The sequence below is a fragment of the Jaculus jaculus genome, chromosome 5 (assembly GCF_020740685.1).
Source record: "Jaculus jaculus isolate mJacJac1 chromosome 5, mJacJac1.mat.Y.cur, whole genome shotgun sequence".
NCBI classification, from domain to species: Eukaryota; Metazoa; Chordata; class Mammalia; order Rodentia; family Dipodidae; genus Jaculus; species Jaculus jaculus.
Genome location: NC_059106.1, coordinates 157,408,379 through 157,432,804, shown reverse-complemented (window position 1 = coordinate 157,432,804; position 24,426 = coordinate 157,408,379).

Genomic DNA, 24,426 nt, shown 5'->3' with positions numbered 1-24,426 from the left:
CCAGGGCTTCCAGCCTCTGCAAACGAACTCCAGAAGCGTGCGCCCCCTTGTGCATCTGGCTAATGTGGGACCTGGGGAACCGAGCCTCGAACCGGGGTCCTTAGGCTTCACAGGCAAGCGCTTAACTGCTAAGCCATCTCTCCAGCCCTGGTACAAGGCTTCTTGCTGGACCAGCTGCAGAGGTCCAGGGTGGAAGAGGACATCACGTGGAGTGACAGAGCAAGTTTGTTACATGGGTCTCTCTTCCTCTTCTTCAAAAGCCACGGATGCAATTATGTGGGCTCCTCATCCATGATGTTGTCTAATTCTGACTGTCTCCCAAAGGCCCCTCCATCACAGGCCTTAGCAAAGGCTCCTGTATTACTGACTTCCCTCATTGCTGAGACCAAATACCTGACAAGAAACAACTTAAGGGAGGAAGGGAGCTGCGTCATCCTGCTTTGATGTGCGTGCTAGGGATTTGCCCACTGAGCCATCCCCCCAGCCTCCCTGCCCCCTGCCCCAGAAGTTTCTGATAAGGCTTCTCCATCTATGCCCTCAGGAAACCAAAAATTTTAAAATATTTTTTTGTTTATTTTTTATTTATTTATTTGAGAGCGACAGAGAGAGAAAGAGGCAGAGAGAGAGAGAGAGGGAGAGAGAATGGGCGCATCAGGGCCTCCAGCCACTGTAAACGAACTCCAGACATGTGTGCCCCCTTGTGCGTCTGGCTAATGTGGGTCCTGGGGAATCGAGCCTTGAACCAGGATCCTTAGGCTTCACAGGCAAGTGCTTAACCACTAAGCCATCTCTCCAGCCCAGGAAACCAAAATTTATCACTTCATCCATCCATTCAGGCAACCAAAAGTAACTTACTAAATGTCAGAAACCATGACAGACATGGAAAGGAAAGAGACGTCCAAGCAGTAACTCATGCCTCACAGGACCCCTGCTCTGGCCAGAAGGCCTCCTCCTTGGAGCAATTCTCCTCCTTCCTCAGCTCATGGGATTTAATGGTATGCGAAGCTCACCTGGTTGCTTAGTTCTGATGCTTATTAGTTGAATTAACTTGGGCAAGTACCTTCATCTCTCTGAACTAACTCAACATTTTTATCTGTGAAGGACAAAAAAACCCCACATCACAGACAAATGGACCCCACCCATGCGAAGTGTGGTGTCTGACAGCATGTGAGCCTCTCTTGTCCTCAGGAACCTTGTTCATAGTGTTGGGGGGACTTCACAAGCTCCACCTTCCTCCACCCTCCTTCCCTTCTTCACACAGCCAAAGGGGAGGGAGCTCTTCCTCCAGGTCCTGTGTGGTCTTGGAGCTGGATTTAAGTGGAACCGCCGAGGTCTTCCTTAGCTTTGAGGTTTGGTCAATCAATCCTATTTTCTTGCCTCTTGGAACACATTCACTTGGGAGGTGGCAAGGAAAGACCTGTAAATGGTCCCCTTTCTGATAGAGAGTGGCTTTGTGTGGGCCACCACACAACTCCACAAAGCTGTTCGTGTCATGTAGCTGCAGAGGAGGCCCCAGTCATCCAGACGCACTCTCTCTAAACCTCTCTGACCTATCAGAAGGGCTCACTTTTCTAGAACATTCACCAAGTTCACCCCTCATGAATTCCAAGTGACAATGGCTATTGCTGTCAGGTTCACATTGCTTGCTGGTGGAAAGAATGGGGTGGTTTGATTCAGGTGTCTCCCATAAACTTAGGTGTTCTGAATGCTAGGTTCCCAGCTGATGGAGATTTGGGAATTAACGCCTCCTGGAGGCAGTGTGTTGTTGGGGACCAGCTTATGGGTGTTATAGCCAGTTTCCACTTGCCAGTGTTTGGCACTCTCTCCTGTTCCTGTTGTCCACCCTGTGTGGGCCAGAGAGTGATGTCCAACTTCTGTTCATGCCATTGTTTTCCCTGACATCATGGAGCTTCCTCCTCAAGCCTGTGAGCCAAAATAGATCTCTTTTTATTCGCCCGCAAGCTGCTCTTGGTCAGGTGATTTCTACCAGCAATGTGAACCTGACTGCAGCAACGGCCAACACTTACTATGGAAGAACTTTTCTCCTCTTGAAGCCGTTAACTCAGGTACATTTTAGCAACTTCTGCTCCTGCCCCTAAGACAAAGCAACCACTCAGCCATTATGGTTGTGACTGTTTGAGGCCTTTTAAAACTCTCCTTGGCTCTTCCCTTAACCCCAGGGTGCTTTCCAAATCCTCCTCTCCTTCTTAGGCTGTGGCTTCCAAGGACAGATTAAAAGCTGAGAGAAAGCCAGCTTGTAGCACATCTCACAACCAGTCACTTCTGCCAGCTTATGGAAGGCTTTGGAAAGGATCTGGAACATTGTAGGTGCATATTGGGTAGAAGGCCATCACCGTATCTATGGTTTTCTGAGCTTTCTCTCTAGCCTGGCATTCTAGTGCAGGTACGCATTTTCTCAGCCCTGGGGACAGGTCCTGTACATCTGCTAATAAAGATTCCCAGTTGTCCCTTCTTCCAAAGAAGTCAGGGCACATAGCTCAGATCTCAGAGTACAAGATTCTGTTGAGATCAGAGTCAATGTCCTGTTCATGTTTAAAATGTGCATAGGTGCCTTTTGTGTGACACAAGAATGTATCCACCTGCAGTTTCTTTTTTAAAGTATATTTATTTATTTATTTATTTGACAGAGAAAAAGGGAGGCAGAGAGAGAGAGAGAGGGAGAGAGAGAGGAAAAGAGATAAAGAGAGACAGAAAAAAAGAGAATAGGCACGCCAGGGCCTCCAGCCACTGCAAATGAACTCCAGATGTGTGTGCCTCCTTGTGCATCTGGCTAATGTGGGTCCTGGGGAATTGAACCTGGGTCCTTTGGCTTTGCAGGCAAATGCCTTAACCACTAAGCCATCCTCCAGTCCTCCACCCATAGTTTCTATACGGAATCCAAGCCTGACCAGCCTGCGACTGTAAAGACGGCAGCGTGGGAGCTGGACATTGGGGTCCTCTCTGCACCCTGTGTGGAGGAAAGCCTCCAGATCACACTTCAGAAACATTTTTTTAAGTTATTTTTCTAAGTAGGCATACAAAGCAATGCATTTTGAGATTGCATTTTCACATATATGTCATCACACTTTGGTCTTATTCTTCCTTCTCCCTTTGTTCTCCCCTGTCCCTCTCTGACTGGTCCCATTTTTGCCCAAAATAGTTTCTCTTTGTGCTCTCACATCACATGTATCCCATTACCTACTCTTCCCCCTTCCTGTCTTAGAAATCTCTTCTACTTCCTACATTCATGACACTTGGGCTCTCTCTCCTTCCCTCTCTTTCTCTTAAATCTAGATCCTACATGTGAGAAAGAATATGTAATATTTGTCCTTTTTTAATTTTTTATTTATTTATTTGAGAGCGACAGACACAGAGAGAAAGACAGATAGAGGGAAAGAGAGAGAATGGGCGCGCCAGGGCTTCCAGCCTCTGCAAACGAACTCCAGACGCGTGCGCCCCCTTGTGCATCTGGCTAACGTGGGACCTGGGGAACCGAGCCTCGAACCGGGGTCCTTAGGCTTCACAGGCAAGCGCTTAACCGCTAAGCCATCTCTCCAGCCCAATATTTGTCTTTTTGAGTATGGCTTAGTTTACTGAACATATCTAACTGTAGCTCCATCCATTTTCTTGCAAATATCATGATTTTATTCTTCTTTATGGCTGAATAAAATTCCATTAGGTATGTACCACATTTTCTTTACCCACAGATCATATTCTTAAATACAAAAATAAACACTCATGAATCCAAAGGAAACCAACTGTGTTAAAATGCAACAATGAAAATATTTTAAGGAACAGATCTGTGATAATAGTGATGCATTTATTTGAAGACACTGTCAGTGGAAAACCTAATGTGTGTGTTTGAAATGATGGTGACTATTTCAAGATCATCTAACGAGTGGGCCATGACTTTAAAATATTAACAATTTTGATTAGTGATAAATAAAAGTGTGGGCATGAGAACTGTTAATTTGTAACTAGACTTACAATTTCAGTTATAGGTGAAGATAGAGATCTACTTCCTGTCCCCCTCAGTCCAGGGAGCCTGGGTTCAGCATGCTTGCCACAGATCAAGGCACTAACACACAGGAGAAGGGCTGGGTGTGTCAGTGAGAATGTTTCACCTTCCTGTGTATCATTACCTGGAAGTTAATGGGAGACAGTTATAACAACTATTTAATGGGTTGTAGGGAAAAAATTATCTTTTAATGACAAAGGAGAGTTTGTACCTTACACTTTGAAAAAATATTTTTATGTATTTATTTGAGAGAGAAAGAGGCAGATAGAGATAGAAACAGAGCTGGGCGTGGTGGTGCACGCCTTTAATCCCAACACTTGGGAGGAAGAGGTAGAAGGATCACCATGAGTTCGAGGCCACCCTGAGATGACATAGTGAATTCCAGGTAAGCCTGAGCTACAGTGAGACCCTACTTTGGAAAAAAAAAAAAAAGAGATAGAAAGAGAGAGAGAGAATGACAATGGGCATCCAAGGACCTCTATTTACTTCAAATGAACGCCAGATGCATGTGTAACCTTGTGCAGCTGGCTTATATGGGTACTGGAGAATTGAACTTGGGTCCTTAGGTTTCACAGGCAAGCACCTTAACGGCTAAGCCATCTCTCCAGGCCTGTATCTTACATTTTGAGAAAGACTAAACAGTGAATCAGTCAGTCCTTTCAAATGCATTGTCCCCAAACTTCCAGGCACAGAGGTTTGAGTTTATAATTTACACCTTCCCACCTCTTCACCCCCCACTCCAAACCTATCTTTCAGGTATACAGTGGGTCCCTAGGAAGCCTCACTCTCCCCGATTTTTAAGGCATCGGTAAGGGAGTTGTAAAATTCTTGGCACCAAAAAGAGACATTGTGCTTAATTGCTGGGCTCAGGCTGGTTTTGACAGATACACAATCCCTGCTTCAGTATCACCCCGCTAGGCAAAAGTCACCAGTTAAACATGTTTCCATAAACAGTGACTGATAACTTGGGATCTTCCAGCTTCTCCTGCTAATTAGACATCGTGAGTCAAAGTTAATTTGGTGGAAAACATTTCTCAACTTAATGACATTTATGGGCAATTAGGCCGTTCTGGAAGGGAACAGGCATTTACATTTTAGCCCCTTTCCAGGGCTTAACAAGAATCTCTTCTTTCCCGGTTGGAGATTTCTCATTCTCTGAGGAATATGTTCGATACAGACACCACGGGCCTCCTTGTTATGCTAGAAACCAGCAATTGTTTGCACGAAACAAGCTACCACACAGTAATGAGGTGCAGACGGAGATAAAATTAGGCTCCGTGAAGGTTTTTGTGTTCTTGAGACCTGTGACTGTGGGCAGTTAAGTCCTGAGCAGCATGTGCTGTAGAAACCCACATCATGGACCAGTGGGTGCTGAACACACACTTCGCAGCTCTGGTCAGAAAGAACTGATATTTTCAGTGTTAACCCAAGTAAAACCCAGCTAATGGTTTAAAAGACAGCATTCCTCTCTTAAAGAGCGTACACCTTGGCTCTTGGGGGTTTTTATAGGCTGGCAAAATGCCCTCAGTGTGTCCTTTGGTCACGATGGGTGACACATCCTCTTGCCTTCCTGAGCCGGCAACCAGTGCTGCTGCTAAGGGATTCTGGACTCAGTCTTTATGCATTCTGCTTTCTTTCCAGGAAATGCTTTAACAGAACTCACAGGAACTTTCTAGTTCTCTCCCCTGTGGAAAGAGAGCGTTGTGTTTCTGTGTGTGCCCATGTGTATACACACAAAGATCGTAAACAAGAGTGGTTCTCTCTCCCTTATGCTCTTGGAGGTTTAGTTGATGGCACAAAGAATTAAGATTCACACAGAATGCCCCTTTCAGGATTTCCAGTGTAACACTATGAGCTGAGGTAGTAAGTCAGAATTTCTTATAATGATCCAAATCCCTGACCCAGAATGCAGCAGGCCATGGGGAATTCACTGTCATGGTGAATTCAGTTTTGTCAAACCAGGATTATGACATCTCAAGATCTATGAAACTTATGAAATTATCATATGCTTGCTGCACATTTTAAAATCTTATTTTCTTTCATGTATGGCACATTATATAAAAAGCATTTCTTAAAACATTTTGTAGGTGGTCAAAGGGTAGAATAAGACTTAAAATTTTTTTAAATTGATTTATTTATGTGACAGAGAGAAAGAAGGAAAGGGGGAGGGGAGAATAGGTGTGCCAGGGCCTCCAGCTACTGCAAATGAACTCCAGACACATGCGCCACCTTGTGCATCTGGCTTACATGGGTCCTGAGGAATTGAACCTGGGTCTTTTGGCTTTGCAGGCAAGCACTTTAACCTCTAAGCCATCCTTCTAACCCAAAGAAAACTTTTATGACAGAAGTGATCAAATGGAGAATTCTTTATAATTTAAATGTTATATACAGGGGCTGGAGGGATGGCTTAGTGGTTAAGGCATTTGCCTGCAAAGCCAAAGGACCCAAGTTTGATACCCCAGGACCCATGTTAGCCAGATGCACAAGGGGGGTGCAAGTGTCTAGAGTTTGTTTGCAGTGGCTGGAACCCCTGGCGCACCCATTCTCTCTCTCCCTCTCTTTCTCTGTCAAATAAATAAGAATTAATAAAAATAAAATATTTTAAATGTTATATGCAAAAAATGAAATCACCTGAATGTTATAACAAGTTGTTATGCATAAATATTACTATAAATAATGTGGACAGTTGGTCCAAAATGTGTTATAAATACCAAAATAAGAAGGATGAAACAAAACAAAATACTGGTTAGGGCAAATCTCCCTAAATCAGCCAAATGAGTAACATTTTTATTTTGTAAAACTTTCCAGGAGACAAGGGTGAGATCCTGATTGCCCGAACATCAGTGAAGTCCTCATAAGTGTCCCCATCCAATGCAGCGATGGTGTGCGCCCCATCTGAAGAGAAAAGGCTGCTCAGAGAGGTTGGGGACCTGTTCTCAGCACTCGTAAGAGCCAGATGTGAGTGAGCAGCTGTGCACTGAAGCAGAGATGCTGGGGGATCAGGAGGTGGTGGCATCGATCTCTCCAGCTGAGCACTGAAGATGCTGTTTGGGGCAGCCAGAAGAGTGACTGTGTGCGGGCATCACGAAGATGGCAGGTGCTGCTTATACCCCTGTGTGCCCTGGCGAGTTCCTAATCCTGTCTGTTTCCTCATCTGCAAATGCCAGTGACATCCACCTAGCACAGAAGGTCTCCAACTTAGAAGGATGATTCATTCTTTTTTTTTTTTTTTTTTTTTTTGATTTTTCAAGGTAGGGTTTCACTGTAGCTCAGGCTGACCTGGAATTCACTATGTCGTCTCAGGGTGGCCTCGAACTCATGGTGATTCTCCTACCTCTGACTCCTGTGTGCTAGGATTAAAGGTGTGCATCACCACACCCGGCTCAATTTTTGGTCACTGGAAGATATGCTTTTTCTTTTGGTGGTGTGAAAGTAATCCCCATTTGCTAGAAACCATACTTCAGATTTATTTTATTTTATTTATTCACTCATTTATTTGAAAGAGAGAGGAGAGAGAGAGAGAGAGAGAGAGAGAGAGAGAGAGAGAGAGAGAGAGAATGGGCATGCCAGGGCCTCTAGCTGCTGCAAATGAATTTGAGATGCACGTGCCCCTTTGTGCATCAGACTTTACATGGGTCCTGGGAATCGAACTCTGGTCTTAGGCTTTGCAGGCAAGCATATTAACCACCAAGCCATCTTTCAAGCCCCCATAACTCAGCTTTTTAACTTTGATCCTTTCCCAAGCTAACGATGTTTGCACAATACTCAATGCTGGGCAGTGGCGGTGACTGAAGCTCACAGGTAGCTGACTCCACAGTGTGCAGAGGGTTAAGCTAGAATGTTCAGTAGGTAAGGTCTAAATGCATGCGTGATATTTTCAATTTATGATGAGTCCACTAGGACATAGTCCTGCTGGAAGATGAGGAGGCCTGTACTATACAGATTAAATGAGTTTATGCACGTAACCTCTTATAACAGTTGTCTAGGATTGGGGCTGTAACTTGGTTGGTAGAATATTTACTTAGCATATAAGGAGCTCTGGGTTCGATCCCTAACACAGCGTATACTGGATATAAAGCATATTCCTATAATTCTAGCACTTAGGAAATGAAGGCAGGGGGATCAGGAATTTAAGGTCATTCTCAGCTACATATCCGCTTCAAGGCCAGCCAGGGATACATGAGACCCTACCTCCAAAAGAGAGCGAGAGAAACAAAAATAATAAAAGTAGTATCTAGCCCATCATAGTAATAGTAGCAATTATGGTAATAGTAAAAGCCAACTCTTATGGTAGTTGAAATGTTAACTCCCAGTAAGAAACAGGCAGAGACCAGTGGTGCTGACAAGAGCAAATGGGAAATCGGATCTAGATTTGAGTGCTGGCCAGTGATGTTCAGCAAGGGCCACTTAACTGCCTCGAGCTTCCTTCTGTGTAGAAAATGCAGCCCACGACCCTTGCCTAGTGGCGCTTTGTAAGAAGCAACTAGGCTATGCCGGCTGTCAGCTGGGGCGTCCTTGGAGCAGGTGGTCAGGGGAGAAGTGGAGCTCTGCCTTGGGCACTTGCTTTTGATTGGGAATTGACTGCAGCCTTCCCATGAGCGTCAGCCCTGAACACATGCTGTCCTCCTGCCCATCCCTCTCGGCCGTATGCTGACTGGTATCCTGCTTCCAGCAGGTGACAGCAAGATAATTCAGCCATCAGTGGATTCTCCCTGTAGTTTGGCACATGACTTTTACAGCCCATTGTTTTCTTTTATGTTGGGCTGGGGAGATAGCTTAGCCGTTAAGCACTTGTCTGAGAAGCCTAAGGACCCCGGTTTGAGGCTCGATTCCCCAGGACCCATGTAAGCCAGATGCACAAGGTGGTACATGCATCTGGAGTTTGTTTACAGTGGCTGGAGGCCCTGGTGTGCCATTTCTCTCTCTCTCTCTCTACCTCTCTGCCTGTCACTCTCAAATGAATAAATAAAAATGAATAAAAATTTTAAAAGATTATTTTATCTAGGCTGGAGAGATGGCTCAGTGGTTAAACGCTTGCCTGTGAAGCCTAAGGACCCCAGTTTGAGGCTTGATTCCCTAGGACCCACATTAGCCAGATGCACAAGGAGGCACATACATCTGGAATTCATTTGCAGAGGCTGGAAGCCCTGGCGCGCCTATTCTCTCTCTCTCTGTCTCTCTCTCTCTCTGCCTCCTTCTCTCCGTTGCTCTCAAATAAATAAATAAAAATAAACAAAATAGCTTATTTTATCTTACTTTACTTTTTGTACATGTGTATGGGTGCTTGTGCGTTGCAGGTAGAGATGCATGTGCACGTGGAAGCTAGACTGTGCTCCATCTTTTTTGTTGTTGTTGTTGTTTTGAGAAAGAGTCTTTCAATAAACCTGGACCTCCTAGACTAGGTGGCCGTCTTGTTCTGGTGATCCTGCTATCTTTCCCTCCCTAGTGCTGGGGTTATGTGCTTTTGCCATCATATCGGACTTTTTTTAAAGTTTTTATTTATTTGTTTGAGAGCGACAGAGAGAGAAAGAGGGAGAGAGAGAGAGGATAGGCACTCCAGGGCCTCCAGCTACTGCAAACGAACTCCAGATGCATGTGCCCTCTTGTGCATCTGGCTTACATGAGTCCTGGGGAATCGAGCCTTGAACTGGGGTACTTAGGCTTCACAGGCAAGCGCTTAACCACTAAGCCATCTCTCCAGCCCATGTCTGACTTTTATGTGGGTACTGAGTATCTGAACTCAGGACCTCATGCTTGTGTACCAAGCACACTACTGAATAAATCATCTCCACAGCTGTTTTATTTATTTTCATTTTTTTGGCATATATTCTTTTTTATTTTTGTTATTTTTATTTATTTTTAATTTTTATTAGCATTTTCCATGATTATAAAAAAATATCCCATGGTAATTCCCTCCACCCCCCCACACTTTCCCTATTTTCATTTTTTTTTTTTTGAGGCAAGCTCAACAGACTGGTTTTCTTATGAGAGAGAGTGAAAGTGAGTGAGAGAGAGAGACACAGAGAGAAAGCTGGCACGCCAGGGCCTTCAGCCACTGCAGTTGAACTCCAGATGCTTGTGTCACCTTGTGCGTTGGCTTACATGGAATCTGGAGTGTCAAACATGGGCCACTAGGCTTTGCAAGCAAGCACCTTAACCACTAAGCCATATCTGTAGTCCCTCTTTTTAAAATTTTCTTTTAGAAAGAGTGAGTGAATGAGAGACAGAGAGAGGGACAGAATTGACAAGCCTCAGCCACTGCAATCAAACTCCACATGCTTGCACCACCTAATGGGCATGTGCGACCTTGTGCTTGCCTTACCTTTGTGCGTCTGGCTTATGTGGGATCTGTAGAGTCAAACATGGGTCCTTAGGCTTCGCAGGCAAGTGCCTTAACCGCTAAGCCATTTCTCCAGCCCTCTTTATTTTTTACTCTTTAAATTTTTCCACCATGATATCAGTGCATGATAGGAATAGGTCATCTTCACATGAAACACTTAAATTCACTCTTGTTCATAAGTTTTATTTTCTTAAAAAAAAATCTACAGTTCCATCATCCCAGCTATTTCCAGACATTATCACAGATTCGACTGACCATTAAATGGTAGTTGCCATCATTAGATGGTGGGGATGATTTCTGTATGTCAGCTATTAGACAACGTGGTGGTTTGAATGTAAAATGTCCCTCATAGCATCATGCGATTCTGACTAAGCCTCGTATTTGCTCCCCAGATGGTGGAGCCTTTGGGAGGTCGTGCCTTGCTGGAGGAGGTGTGCCACTGGGGAGGCGGGCTTTGAGGTGGTTAGGCCAGCTTGTTGGTTCTAGCTTGCTCACTCTTGCTGCTTCCTCCCAGTCGATGTAACAAGATGCAGTGCTCGGCCTCTGCTCTGTCATGCTTCCCCTGCTGCAATGAGACTTCCATCAGCTGCTCCTAGCCAGGGGTCTTGTCCCAGCAACAAGAAGGTAACTGCTATGGCTATGATGGTTTTTTCAGAGATATGACTGAACTGGAATGTGTTTGAAGCAGTGGGAGGGACCCCTGTCATGAGCACTGTCAGCTGCCACATAAAGCCACATCAAATTCTTCGGCATTATCCATCCCTCTACTCATCCCACCAGCACGAAAAAATGAGTAAGACTTTTCTGGAGGAGGTACACCATTTAGCCTAATTAATTATTCATTATTTACTGATCACTTTGCAGAACCATAGCCACATGAGTCATTTATAAATCACCTGCTATGCACGGAAGCGTTAGGCATTTTCATTTTGCTTTCTCATTGTGGTTCGCCCTGTATGGAAGTTTTATTAAGAAGAGGGGTGTTAGGTTGTGCAAAACATGGTGAAGAAACCTAGTGAGTTAGATTGATACTAGTGAGGGGAACTGGCTAAATAAATCCATGCAGGATTTCCACAGGGCCTGAAAGCACAAGAGATATTATTACAGTGACTATTGTACAGGTTGAAGATGACTTTGATGACATTCTATATCTCCAGGAGGAACAGGAGTTCAGGGCCAGCCTCAGGTACACAGTGAGGTCAAAGCCAGCCCTATAGACACTGTGTGTGGCTAGACAAGGCAACTAGGGTTTGAACTGGTGAGGAGAAGAGTTACACGTGTGGAAAGCAAAACCTAGGATAACTCTTTGGATGGACTGGGGTTGGGCACATCAGTGTAAAGTCATTTGCAAGTGTATTCCAGCTTTGTGCCTGAGAGGGACTGAGAACCACGCCACCAGGATTGGACAGACCTTGAATCCCAGAATCTCCACCAGAAGGAACCCAAACCACTCAAACAGCTGATTCTATTTCAGGATGGGGGATGTGGGGAAGAGCAATTTCTAGATCATACCAGGATATCTTGTGCCAGAAAGTAAAGAAGAGTTCAGAGAATGACGGTGACATGTGAACAAGCTGGTGTGGAGGAAGCAGATCTGGAGAAATTTGGGCATAACAATAACGATAGAAAAACACTATCAACTGTGAAATAATGTAAGATCCCGTGAATCCTACTGACATAAACCGATGAAGACATAAATGAAAAAAGTATCACCTTTTTCTTAAAGCAGTTATCTCAACTAACAAATAAAGAAGGAATGACAGATTTAGAAGAATCATCTTTGGAAGCCACCATAATAATCCTCCCCTTTTAGTGTGTGTGCGTGTGAACCTGAGCACATGCGTGTGTATAGCACATGTGTGGAACTCAGAGGACAACCTTGTGATATTGATTCTGTCTGCCTCGTTTGAGAAAGGAGTTCTCTTATTGTTTGCTGCTGGGAAGGCCAGACTAACTGGCCCTTGAGCTTAGAGATTCTCTTGACTCTAGTGCCATTGCTGCGGGCACATTAGAATTACCTGGGTGCTGGGGATTTGCACTTAGTTGGTAGGCATCTCCCCACCCCTACTTGCCTTTCTGAGACAGGGTTTCATATTCAGGCTGGCTTTGACCTCACTGTGTAGCTGAGGCTGTCTCTGAGCTCCCGTTCCTCCTGCCCTCACCTCCCAAATGCTAGGACTAGAGGCATGTGCACTATGCCTGGCTCAAGAAACTATCATAATAATTATTCATTCCACCAAGAAACAACAATGGATATATATATTTAAATATTTCATTTTTATTTATTTGATAGAGAGAAAGAGGCAGATAGGGAGAAAGAAATTATGAGCACACCAGGGCCTCCAGCCTGCTGCAAATGGATTCCAGATGCATGCGTCACCTTGTGTGTCTGGCTTATGTGGGTACTTGGGAATTGAACCTAGATCCTTAAGCTTCCCAGGCAAATGTCTTAACCACTAAGTAACCTCTCCAGCCCAACAATGAATATTTAAAAACAGTGAGTGAGCTCTGATGAGGAATAGGATATTTGCATAGTCTCAAACCTTTTTACAAAGACTAGGGGGAAAGAAGTAAGTTTATGGAGGAAACACACAGAAAACACCACTTGTATCATTTCAGGCACGTTAAAATTATCAGTACTCGGGAACATTCAAATGATGGAGCCCTCAGTTAGAAACCATGTGAACCCACTATGACTTCTGGTATGATGTTTCTGCCCAGGATTACTCAGTAGCAAAGAATTATCTGGAAAATTTACCCTAAGGGAGAGTCTACAAAATAACTGCCCTTTAATCATCACATCAAGGTCATGAAAAACAACTGTTCTGAATTGAAGGAGACTGAAGAGCCATGACAAGGAAGAGAGCTGAGCAATCCTGGGTCAATCTTCCACAAGGGCTTCATTGAAACAACTGGAAAAGTGTGGGTGGCATTGGAGGGCTAGAGGATGGTCTGATAGAGTGTTCTTTTTTTTCTAATTTTTATTTATTTATTTGAGAGCAACAGACACAGAAAGACAGATAGAGGGAGAGAGAGAGAATGGGCGCGCCAGGGCTTCCAGCCTCTGCAAACGAACTCCAGATGCGTGCGCCCCCTTGTGCATCTGGCTAACGTGGGACCTGGGGAACTGAGCCTCGAACCGGGGTCCTTAGGCTTCACAGGCAAGTGCTTAACCGCTAAGACATCTCTCCAGCCCTGATAGAGTATTCTTGGCTCATAGGAAACATGTGCAAGTTCAGAGTAATGTGATTATTATGTGGGACACTTCTGAAAAAAAATCAGGCAAAAAGTTAATTGGGCCAGGTGTGGTGGTGTGGCTCACCATGAGTTCGAGGCCACCCTGAGACTGCATAGTGACTTCCAGGTCAGCCTAAGCTAGAGTGAAACCCTACCTCAAAAAAAGTTGGCCGTGGTGGTGCGCGCCTTTAATCCCAGCACTCGGGAGGCAGAGGTAGGAGAATTGCCATAAGTTTGAGGCCACCCTGAGACTCCATAGTGAATTCCAGTCAGCCTGGGCTAGAGTGAGACCCTACTTCGAAGAACCAAAAAAAAAAAAAAAAAAAAAAAAAGTTAATTGTGTTAGTCTGGTAATATTTGCATTAATTTTTTTTTAGACAGGGTCTCATGGAACCCAGATTGTCCTTGAACCGGTTACACAGCTGAAGATGACCTTGAATTTCTGATCTTTCTGCTTCTACCTCCCGAGTGCTGGGGTTCTAGATATCTGCCCGCACACCTGGCTTTATGTGGTACTGGGGTTAGGGCTTTCTACATGCTAGGCAAGCACTCTACTGACTGAGCCACACCCCAGCCCTCATTTCTACAATTTTACAAAACAGCATTTTATTTATTTGTGTACGTACATACGTACATATGTCACTTACGTGTGTGCAGAGGGCACATGTTTGCCACAGCAAGCACGTGGATGGTGGAGGACAACCTTGCGGTGTCTGCGTTTTCTCTGTCTTCTCCCGGCCATCCTTCTCCCTCTGCCTTCCGAGTGCTGGGATTGAAGTCGTGTGCCACCTCGCCTGGCTTTACTCTACCTTGTTTGAAACAGGGTCTCTCACCACTGAGAACAAATACCTTTCTAGCTGGTCATCAAGCTCAGTTATCCTGGCCTTACTTCCCATCATTGTAAGTATCCTCAGGGTCCCAGATACATGGATCACTTTGTGTCCGGCTTACATGGGTGCTGGGGAATTTAACTTGGATTGGCAGGCTTTGCGAGCAAGCACCTTAAACTTCTAAGCCATCTTCCCAACCCTCATTTCTATTACTTCGAAATGCCTTAAAAATAAAGGCGGAGGGCTGGAGTGATGGCTTAGCAGTTAAGGCACTTGCCTGCAAAGCCAAAGGACCCAGGTTCAATTCCCTAGGACCCACATAAGCCAGATGCAGAAGGTGGCACATGTGTCCGGAGTTTGTTTGCAGTGGCTGGAGGCCCTGGCGTGCTCTTTCTCTCTCAAATAAATAAATAAAATAAAATATACTTTAAAAAAATATAAAAGGGGGGAACTATTTTGTAAAAACTTACAAGTTGGGCTGGAGAGGTGGCTTAACAGTTAAGGTGCTTGCCTGTGAAACCTAAGCACCCAGGTTTGATACCCCATTACCCACTTAAGCCAGATGCATATGGCAAGGAGTGCATCTGGAGCTTGTTTGCAGTGGCTAGAGGCCCTAGTGTGCCCATTCTCTCCCCTACCCTCTCTTTGTCTAACAAATAAATTAAAATTAAAATTAAAAATAAACACCTACAAGTCACTTCAGAGTCTGAGGCCATGTACTCAAACAATGGGTCAAACACAGCTACATGCCCAGGGCTCATGACAAGCATCGAAGTCAAGCTTGCTTTGCCCTGTTTCCAAGGGTTGAGGACTTTTGTAATGGCGGAGGTCGGGGGGCAGTGGGTGCTGGTTTCTTTTCTGTCCCTTACGTGGGTGAGGATAAGATTAGCTGAGGCTATGTCCTACCTTTTGGAGGAGCAGGAAGAAGGGCCTGGGGCCCACCCCCATCTTTCCCCATCTCCACCCCTTGTGGGATCTGCATGTGAGGGCCCATGTCACTCAAACTTGAAATGTACAGTGATTACCAGACAACTACAAGACTGGTTGATTTGGAGCTTGGCTTCCTTCTCATCCAGGTCACTTAGGCGACCATCCAGGTGATGATGTGTTTGGGGAGCAAGGATATATAGCTAGAAGAGTGGCAAAATGTTACAAAGTGTTTCTAAGCAAAATAGGGACAGCCACCTTGATGGAGCAGGTGTCAGCAATCAGAGGTTTCAATTTATTGATGACTGAGAAGGTTTAAGGAACCTAACTACTCATAGGGGTCACTCTGGTTAACCCCATTTCTTAAGTGCAGCATTGAGGTAGGTGTTTTTTTGTGGGGGGCAGGTCTTACTCTGGACCAGATTTACTTGGAATTCATTATGTAGTCCAGGCTGGCCTTGAACTCAAGGCCATCCTCCTACCTCAGCTCCCAGAGTAGGGAGCTGGAATGACAGGCTGACAGCCACACCATCTCTGGGCTTACAAAATTCTTTTGATTATTCAAAACTAATCTTTTGGTTGTGAAAAGCCAACGAATTTTCACATGGAAAATTCTAGCACAGTTCTGGGAAGGAACACAAATAAAATTAAGAATTGGAGAGATGGCCTAGCTGTTAAGGCACTTGCCTGCTAAGCCTAAGAACTCTTGTTCAAATCTTCAGGTCCCACGTAAACCAGACACACAGTGACGCAAGTGTGCGATGTCAAACATGCGCGCCAGAGGGTCCGTGCATCTAGAGTTCCTTTGCAGAGGCTGAAGGCCCTGGCATGTCCATTTGCGACCCCCCCAAAAAAATAAAAAAAAATTAAACACACAAACATACAACAAACCTCAGAACTCTTGCTCTCCAGTTGGGCATATGAGAAGCAGTTTCCTTAAACTGCCTAAAAAGCTTAACCAAGCCCCTTGGCTAAACACCCTAGAATTCAAAGACAGGTCATTTGGGTAGGCTTTCTTTCCCATCTCTATGTTGTAATGTTTTTATTTTATTTGTGATAGCTTCTCCCTCCAAGGAATTCCAAGGTTTTTTACAAACTTTAAATTACCCATGGGAAATAAATCCTCCCAAGCAAGAAAGCAAAATAAAGCGCCTCAAACCAAAATAAACTCTCTCCACCACCCGGTCTGTCTCCCTGTGCGTCAGCCCCTTACCTAAAATAACCCAGACCGGCTCCAGCCCAGCCCGCGCTGCCCGCCACGCCTGTTACCAGCGGACCTGCCTCTGAGCCCTGCGGGGCGCACGTGCGGGAAGATGTCTTTGGAGAACCCAGGAAAAGTGTTGGGGAGGGTTGGGGACGGGAGAAGGCTAGCTGCTCTGGTTTTTAATCACTGTCTTCAATATGTGCCTCTTAGAACTCAGATGCATCTCGATCGCTTGCTCGCAGGGACTGCGGGATCGCACACACACACACAGTACGCCGGTGGCTGTCGGTCTCCCTGGGGACGCAGCTCCTCTGGGGAGCAGAGTCCCTTAAACAAACCCTCGTTTTGCTGAGATCTGCAAAGCTCAAGACAGTTGGGGTGGAGGGGGGGGGGGCATCCGGGCCCCTTGGCCTGCAAACTCGGAGTGTAGAAGGACGCGAAACCCTGAGTTGATTTCCAGGTTCAGGTTGTGGAGGGAGCCCCGGGAGCCCTCGGTGTTTGCTACCCGCTGGCCAGCAAGGGGCGCTGTTGATTGACAGACCGCGTCCGCGAGCCCCGATGGGACGGGAGGGTGGAAGTCCTGGGCGCATGGCTCTTTGCCCGGGATGATCTGATCTGATGAGAACTGGAAAACTCGAGGCAGGTGGCTTCAACCTCTCAGAGCAGTCTCGGCACAGAAAGCTGTCCCCTGGGAGACTTCCCACTGCACAGGGCCTTGGCTCCTCCAACAGCATCACAGAGGGCTTCGGGACCTCGAAAGGGCAGCTTACTGGTTCATTCTCCTTTACTGACATCTTGATGCCTCTTGCCGACACACCTAGGCTGAAATAATTTTTTTTTTTTTTTGTAGTGGCTGTCTCTACCCACCCCCCCCCCAGCCAACCTACCAAGATAGGAATACTGAAACCTACCAAGCAATTGACTTGATAAATGACTGCACTGTTGGCTGAATCTTCACCTTGTATGTGTGGAGAGAGAAAGAGCAAAGAATTTGAAGATTTTTGCATTGAATATCCCACTTGTGATGGGACCTTGTAATTTGATACACTTAGGTTCTTTAAAAAGAACACTCCTCAGCCCTCTTGAGCCTCAGTTTTAAAGGTAGCATACTGGAGGCGCTGTACCCAGAAATGTCTTTAAAGGGACCAGGGAGATGCTAGGTGGTTCAAGGCATTTGCTTGCAAAGTCTGCCAGCGTGGGTTCAGTTCCCCAGTTGCCCACATTAATCTGGATGGGTATTTGTTTGCAGCAACAAGAAGCCTTGGCGTGCCCTCCCCACATATATATATATATATATATATATATATCTTTATATATATATATATATATAAAGATATATATATATATATCTTTATATATATATATATATATATAAATATATATATATATATATATATATATATATATATATATATATATATATCTTTAAAAAAAGAAGGATCCTAGGAGAATACCCACAGGAAAGGGCTACAGAAGTGCAAGCTATTGATAGATACCACTGTCATCAGAGGAAACAATGGGTGTTTCCCCCCACGGTAGGGATACCCCACCAAAGATCAGATATTTGAAAACGCAAAACATTTGCTTTTTGTTTTGTTTTGTTTTAAAGCGTCAAACGAGGGAACCCTGGTTCGGAGGGAAAGAGAAAGAAACTTTTTAGAGCTGGCAATGAAGAAGTTACATGAATCCCGCCCCCTTCTCCTTTATCTGAGGTTACAGTTAACGAGAAAAGTGCCCTGCTAATATGCCGATTGGGGCATCCTTTGCAAAGAACAGAGTTATTTCTGATGCTGTATGGGAATCTTTTCTGCGTGTATGTCTTCGGAGGCAGAAAGTCCAGCTGGCTCTTCTGAGAGTGCGCACAACTCTTCAGGTGTCAGCAAAATCACTGGAAGCTGTCTCAATGAGGGAAATGAAAGATAATTATTCTAGCTGTGGAGGGCTACTTTGGAAGTGAATAGAATCTGTCAGAACGTCTTTTGAAAACAGCAGTTGGCTGCTTGTCTTGGCCATATTAAATGGATATATCTAGAGCCCAGTGAGGTTGTTTGAGATGGCAGTAATCAGCTTAAGTTGGTTTGGTGGAGAAAAAAACAAAAAAACAAAAACCCAAAAACAGAGGGACACTAGAAACAAGGCCATTACTGAATTGTCGGGGAACAGCCACCCTGATGATACGGAGGTTTCTATTGAATTCTTTTTTGGAAATTTATTTTTATTTATTTTTTTTAATTTTTGTTTTTTGAGGGAGGGTCTCACTCTAGCCCAAGCTGATCTGGAATTCACTCTGTAGTCTCAGGGTGGCCTTGAACTCACAGTGATCCTCCTACCTCTACCTCCCGAGTGCTGGGATTAAAGGTATGTGCCACCATGCCCTGCTGAAATTTTATTTTTATTTATTTATTTGAGAGAGATATACAGAAATAGACTGGCAGAAAGAGGGAGAGAGAGAGAGAATGGGCATGCCAGGGCCTGCAAACAAACTCCAGATGCATGCACCCCCTTGTGCATCTGGCTTATGTGGTTCCTGGGGAGTCGAACCTGGATCCTTTGGCTTTGTAGGCAAACACCTTAACCGCTAAGCCATATCTCCAGCCCCTTGAATTTTTTTTTGTATTTTTTGTTTTTCAAGGTAAGGTCTCACTCTAGCCCAGACTGACCTGGAATTCACTATGGAGTCTCAGGGTGGCCTCGAACTCACAGTGACCCTCCTACTTCTGCCTCCTGAGTGTTGGGGTTAAAGGCATGTGCCACCACACCTGGCTCCTTGAAATCTTTTTAAAAAATAGAATCTTATATTCTTATTTTATTTTATTTATGACACACAGAGAGAATGAGAGAGAGACAGAGAGAGAGAGATTGAGAATTGGTACACCAGGGCCTCCAGCCACTGCGATCAAACTCCAGATGGGTGCACCATCTTGTGAGCATGGGTCACCTGTGTGTCTGGCTTACATGGGTTCCAGGGAGCCAAACATGGGTCCTTAGGCTTCATAGGCAAGCACCTTGATGGCTGAGCCATCTCTCCAGCCCTTATATTCTTTTGTGAGTGAATAAGAAGCAGTGTCAGGAAGGAAGGACTTGGTAATTTCCAGATGGAGTGAGTATGGGGTGGCAGGGGAACCTTCCAGGGAGCCCCACGGCCTGCAGTCTGCGCACAGGCTGTGCACCGGCGAGGGGACAGTTCATTGTCCTCTAAGGAACCCGACCATGACCAGAGAACTGAAGTTGGGTGAGATGGGCACGTGGTGCTCATGTCACAGAGGCTGTCTCATTTGATTTCAGTCACACCCCCAAGCAGTAAAGCAATAAGGAAGTAATGTGGGACACAAATCTTTAGCTTTATATGGCTGCCAGAGATGTTCTTGCTGTTTTCTACCATAAGAAGGCTAGGTTGTGAGAGACTGAGACATGTCCGTTTGTGGAAGAAACATCAGCCCTAGTAGACACAGGGCCAAGTGAGATGTTGTGTGGGTCTTCTCTATTCACACTGTGAGCGCTCTTGGGTCTCCAAAAGGAGGGTCAACTGTGAAAGAAAGACACAACTTGGAGTTGGCCCCCAGAAGCAGGTCACACTTATGTTCTCAAAGAAAGTGTTTTTTTAACTTTTTTTTTTGTTTATTTAATTTATTTATTTGAGAGTGACAGACAGAGAGAAAACAAGCAGAGAGAGAGAGAGATAAAGAAATAGGCACACCAGGGCTTCCAGCCACTGTAAACGAACTCCAGATGCGTGTGCCACCTTGTGCATCTGGCTAACGTGGGTCCTGGGGAATCGAACCTTGAACCAGGGTCCTTAGGCTTCACAGGCAAGCGCTTAACCACTAAGCCATCTCCCCAGCCCCCACTTTATTTAAACAAGTTCTGCAGTTAGTCTGTTATTGGTACAGTGTTTTCTTTGTGGTTTTGTGTTAGAAGTGAATCTTTTAGTAAATAACAACTTGTCTATCTCTGTTAACATTTATTTTTCATTTAAATTTTTTTTTAGGGTATAGAGAAATTGCTCAGTGGTTAAGACACTTGCCTGCAAAGTCAAAGGTTTCAGGTTCAATTCCCCAGTACCCACGTAAAGCCAGATGCACAAGATGGCAAGTGCATTTGGAGTTTGTTCATTTGCAGTGGGTGGAGGTCCTGGTGTGCTCATTCTCTCTCTCAAATCAATCAATCAATCAATCAATAAAATATTTTTATTTATTGACTTGAGAGAGACAGAAGGAGAAAGAGAGAGAAAGAGAGGGAATGAATACATGGCCTCTAGCCACTGTACACAAACTCCAGTGGCATGGGTCACTTTGTATATCTGGCTTTATGTGGATACTGGGGAATTGAACCCAGGTTTCAGGCTTTGTCTTTAACCACTGGGAAATCTCTCCAGCCCAGCATTTCTTTGTTTCCTGACATGATGGGAGCTTAGTGGTTGCTGGCTCTGGGCAAACAGGGCAAAGCTAGCTCTTCCTTCCGGTCATAGGTACTTGGGCCCCATGGTGAGTGGTTCTTCTGTTACCAAGAAACAGCAAAAACACAGAAGTGATGTCTCATACCTCCTTTCTTCTCAAACTGGGCCAAGTCAAGTGAGAGAGGTGCCTTCTCACTGGATGTTGACTGGGTAGCCATTTTGAGTAAGGAAAATCCCTTCCCCTTTTAACACATTCTATACGTTTGTTTACATGGAAAGTCCCCTATACTGTGTCTCTGGAAAAATGCCACTCAGTGATGTTTTAGAGAGACACCCACTTGTGGCTAGAAGCAAGGATGGGGGCCTAGACTGCCCCTAGGGCCACTGTGCTTAAGGCACAGAAGCGAGAACGATTTTGAGATAGGCTGTCTGCTTGGGTCCCCCATCTCTGCTTAGAGGCTGGATAGAAGCAAACGCTTTGCATTAGGAAATGAGGACACAGAACATCTCCAGCTCTGTCTATTGCACACAGGCCAAGAGGGCCCACACTCAGCTTGTGGGTGAGGCCTGACACAAGCAGAAGGACCGGCCTGAGCCCTGTCACGATCCAGCATCTCCTCCACAGTGAGGAGACCTCATGGGTGGGGGGCACAGCTTGCTTGCTAGACCTGTCTCATGAGCTGTCGTTTCATTATGGGATGATATGTGTATCCTCTATTTGTGTGAGTGTGCAGTGGATATGTGTGGATATGTGTGTACATATGCATATGGAGGCCAGTATCAATGTCAATTATCTTTCTCAATTACTCTTCACTTCAGTTTTTTTTGTTTGTTTGTGTGATTTTTGGTTTTTCAAGGTAGGGTCTCACTCTAGCCCAGGCTGACCTGGAATTCACTATGGAGTCTCAGGGTGGCCTCGAACTTATGGCGATCCTCCTACGTCTGCCTCCCAAGTGCTGGGATTAAAGGCGTGCACCACCATGCCTGGCTATTTTTTTAAAAATTTATTTATTTATTTATTTATTTATGAACTTGAGAGAGAGAAAGAGGGATAAAGAGAGAGGATGGGTGTGCCAGGCATGCCGCTTCAAATGAACTCCAGATGCATATACCTCCTTGTGCATCTGGCTTGTTTATATGGGTCCTGGGGAATCGAACCAGGGTCCTTTGGCTTTGTAGGCAAACGCCTTAACCACTAAGGCATCTTATCCAGCCCTTGCTTTAGTTTTTGCAACAGGGGTTTTCACAGAACCTGGAGCTCATGGGTTGGGCTAGACTAGCTACCCAGCAAGCCCTTGGCGTCCTCTTATCTTTGCCTTCCCAGCACTGTGATTGTAGGTATGCACCACCATATCTTTTTTTTTTTTAAGCAAGCCCAACAGACTGGCCTTTCTTTTTAATGAGAGAGAAAGAGAGAGAGAGAGAGAGAGAGAGAGAGAGAGAGAGAGGGAGGGAGGGAGAGGAAGAATTGGTACACCAGGGCCTCCAGCCACTGCAACCAAAATCCAAATGCGTGCCCCCCCCATGTGATTGCATGCTTGTGTCACTGTGTGTCTGGCTTATGTGGGACCTAGAGAGTTGAACATGAGTCCTTAGGGTTCACAGGCAAGCATCTTAACTGCAACACCATCTCTCCAGACCCCTCTTTTTTTTTTGTAGGTTCTGGGGTTCCAAACTCAGGTCCTTATGCTTGCACAGCAATCACTTTACCCACTGAGATATCTGCAATCCATGGTTTTTGAAGAAATTTTAATTTTGCATTAGAGGAAACTGTTTTCTGTTTTAAAACTTTAGTATTTTGATCCTTAGGTAAAAGTATTCCTAAACTAGAAAACAGGTATGAGAGAAGTGAGGTCTAGTATATTTAGGAATATTTTTTTTCTGGATATTCCAATGAAATATCCAAAAATATGTAAGGAAGATGAAACTAAGAGTCTGAGAAGCTAGATCCTAATTTACTGTCACATCTCTAGCTCTGTGACCTTGGGCAAATCCCTTGGCTTCTCTAAGCATCTGTCTTCTCTTTATGGAATAAAGATCATAAAACAGACTTCACCTTGTATGTTACAGAAAAGGAGTACTTCACATGTGGAAGTATTTTGCAAAGGATAAAGTGATACACAGGTAAAGCTTTGATAGTAATTAAAAACAAGATGGCTTAGCAGTTAAGGCAGTTACCTACAAAGCCAAAGGACCCAGGTTTGACTCCCCAGTACCCACATAAGCCAGATGCACAAGGAGGTGCATGTGTCTGGAGTTCGTTTGCAGTGGCTGAAGGCCCTGGCATGCCCATTCTTTCTCTCTCTCTCTATCTGCCTCTCTCTCTCTCAAATAAATAAATAAATAAATAGATAGATAGATAACAAAAGACTGAGTTACTCTTGCTATGAGCTACATTTATAAGATGGCAAAATGCACAATGTGGTTCATGCTTTGGTTGTATGGCTGTGAGAAATTAAGCTGGAACTGATCTGGGAGCCTCTTCCCTGCTGTCTGGATATCATAGTCCTGGAAAGTGCTCTGCAGGCTACTGGAGGGAAGAAATCATCAGCAGTCTTAACCAGCAGCGGACCCTGTGAGCTATACAACCAGCCAGCCAGGAAGCTGTGTCCACTGCTGCAATAGTGGCATGACTATTATGGAGGTAACCAACTGCTCTCTGATTGGATCTGAGGCCTACTCCATGGGAGGAAATTCATGCGTGGTTCTGAAAAGCTAGGTCTTATTGGTGACTAGAAGTGTCACTCATGACTGCCACCTACAATGCCATAGTTGGGTTAAATGGCTACTGGATTTATCACTTGCTCATAACTTCTGACTCACTTATTAATTTGAGGGAAAATTGTGAATAGCAAGAGTAAAGAGACTTCATCAAGTGGAAGCAGGTCTCACAGTAAGAAGGGCATGCAGTTCAGGGTATAGTGGCTAGTAAGGGCCATGTGAAATGCAGGAATGAAAGCAAGAGCATGGCCCCAGAGAAAAACAGGAACTCCAGGAGGAGGAGGTGGTATGAACTCCTGTGCGCCCTTCCATCCCAGTGACTTAAGTGGATTTTTGTTTCAGGTGTTGTTTTTATTTTCTGACTCGGCCTTCAAATAAACAGCATGAACAGGGTGTCCCTGAGACCCATCTTTAGGCTCGAAGGGGGATGATGGAAGCAGAGGATGAAGGGAGACAGAATTTCTTATGATTTCAACCTGCTTTGCCACAAATAGCTTCTGCCATGGGAGCTCTGTGTCCTGGACAGGAGACACCAATGTGTGGCCAGGGTCATGCACGAGCAGGTTTGACGCATGGCGGGTGTTCCCCACCATCCACTGTAGGTCTAGTGACATCATGGTGAAGCAAGTCCTATTTCCATCTCACTGAGCCAGGCTTTGTGCTCGGTGAGTTCAAGTCAGAGGTACAGATACATTCCCTTCCTCCTGGGTGAAGGGCGGAGAGTGGTCAAACAGATTCGCTGTAGTCATAGTT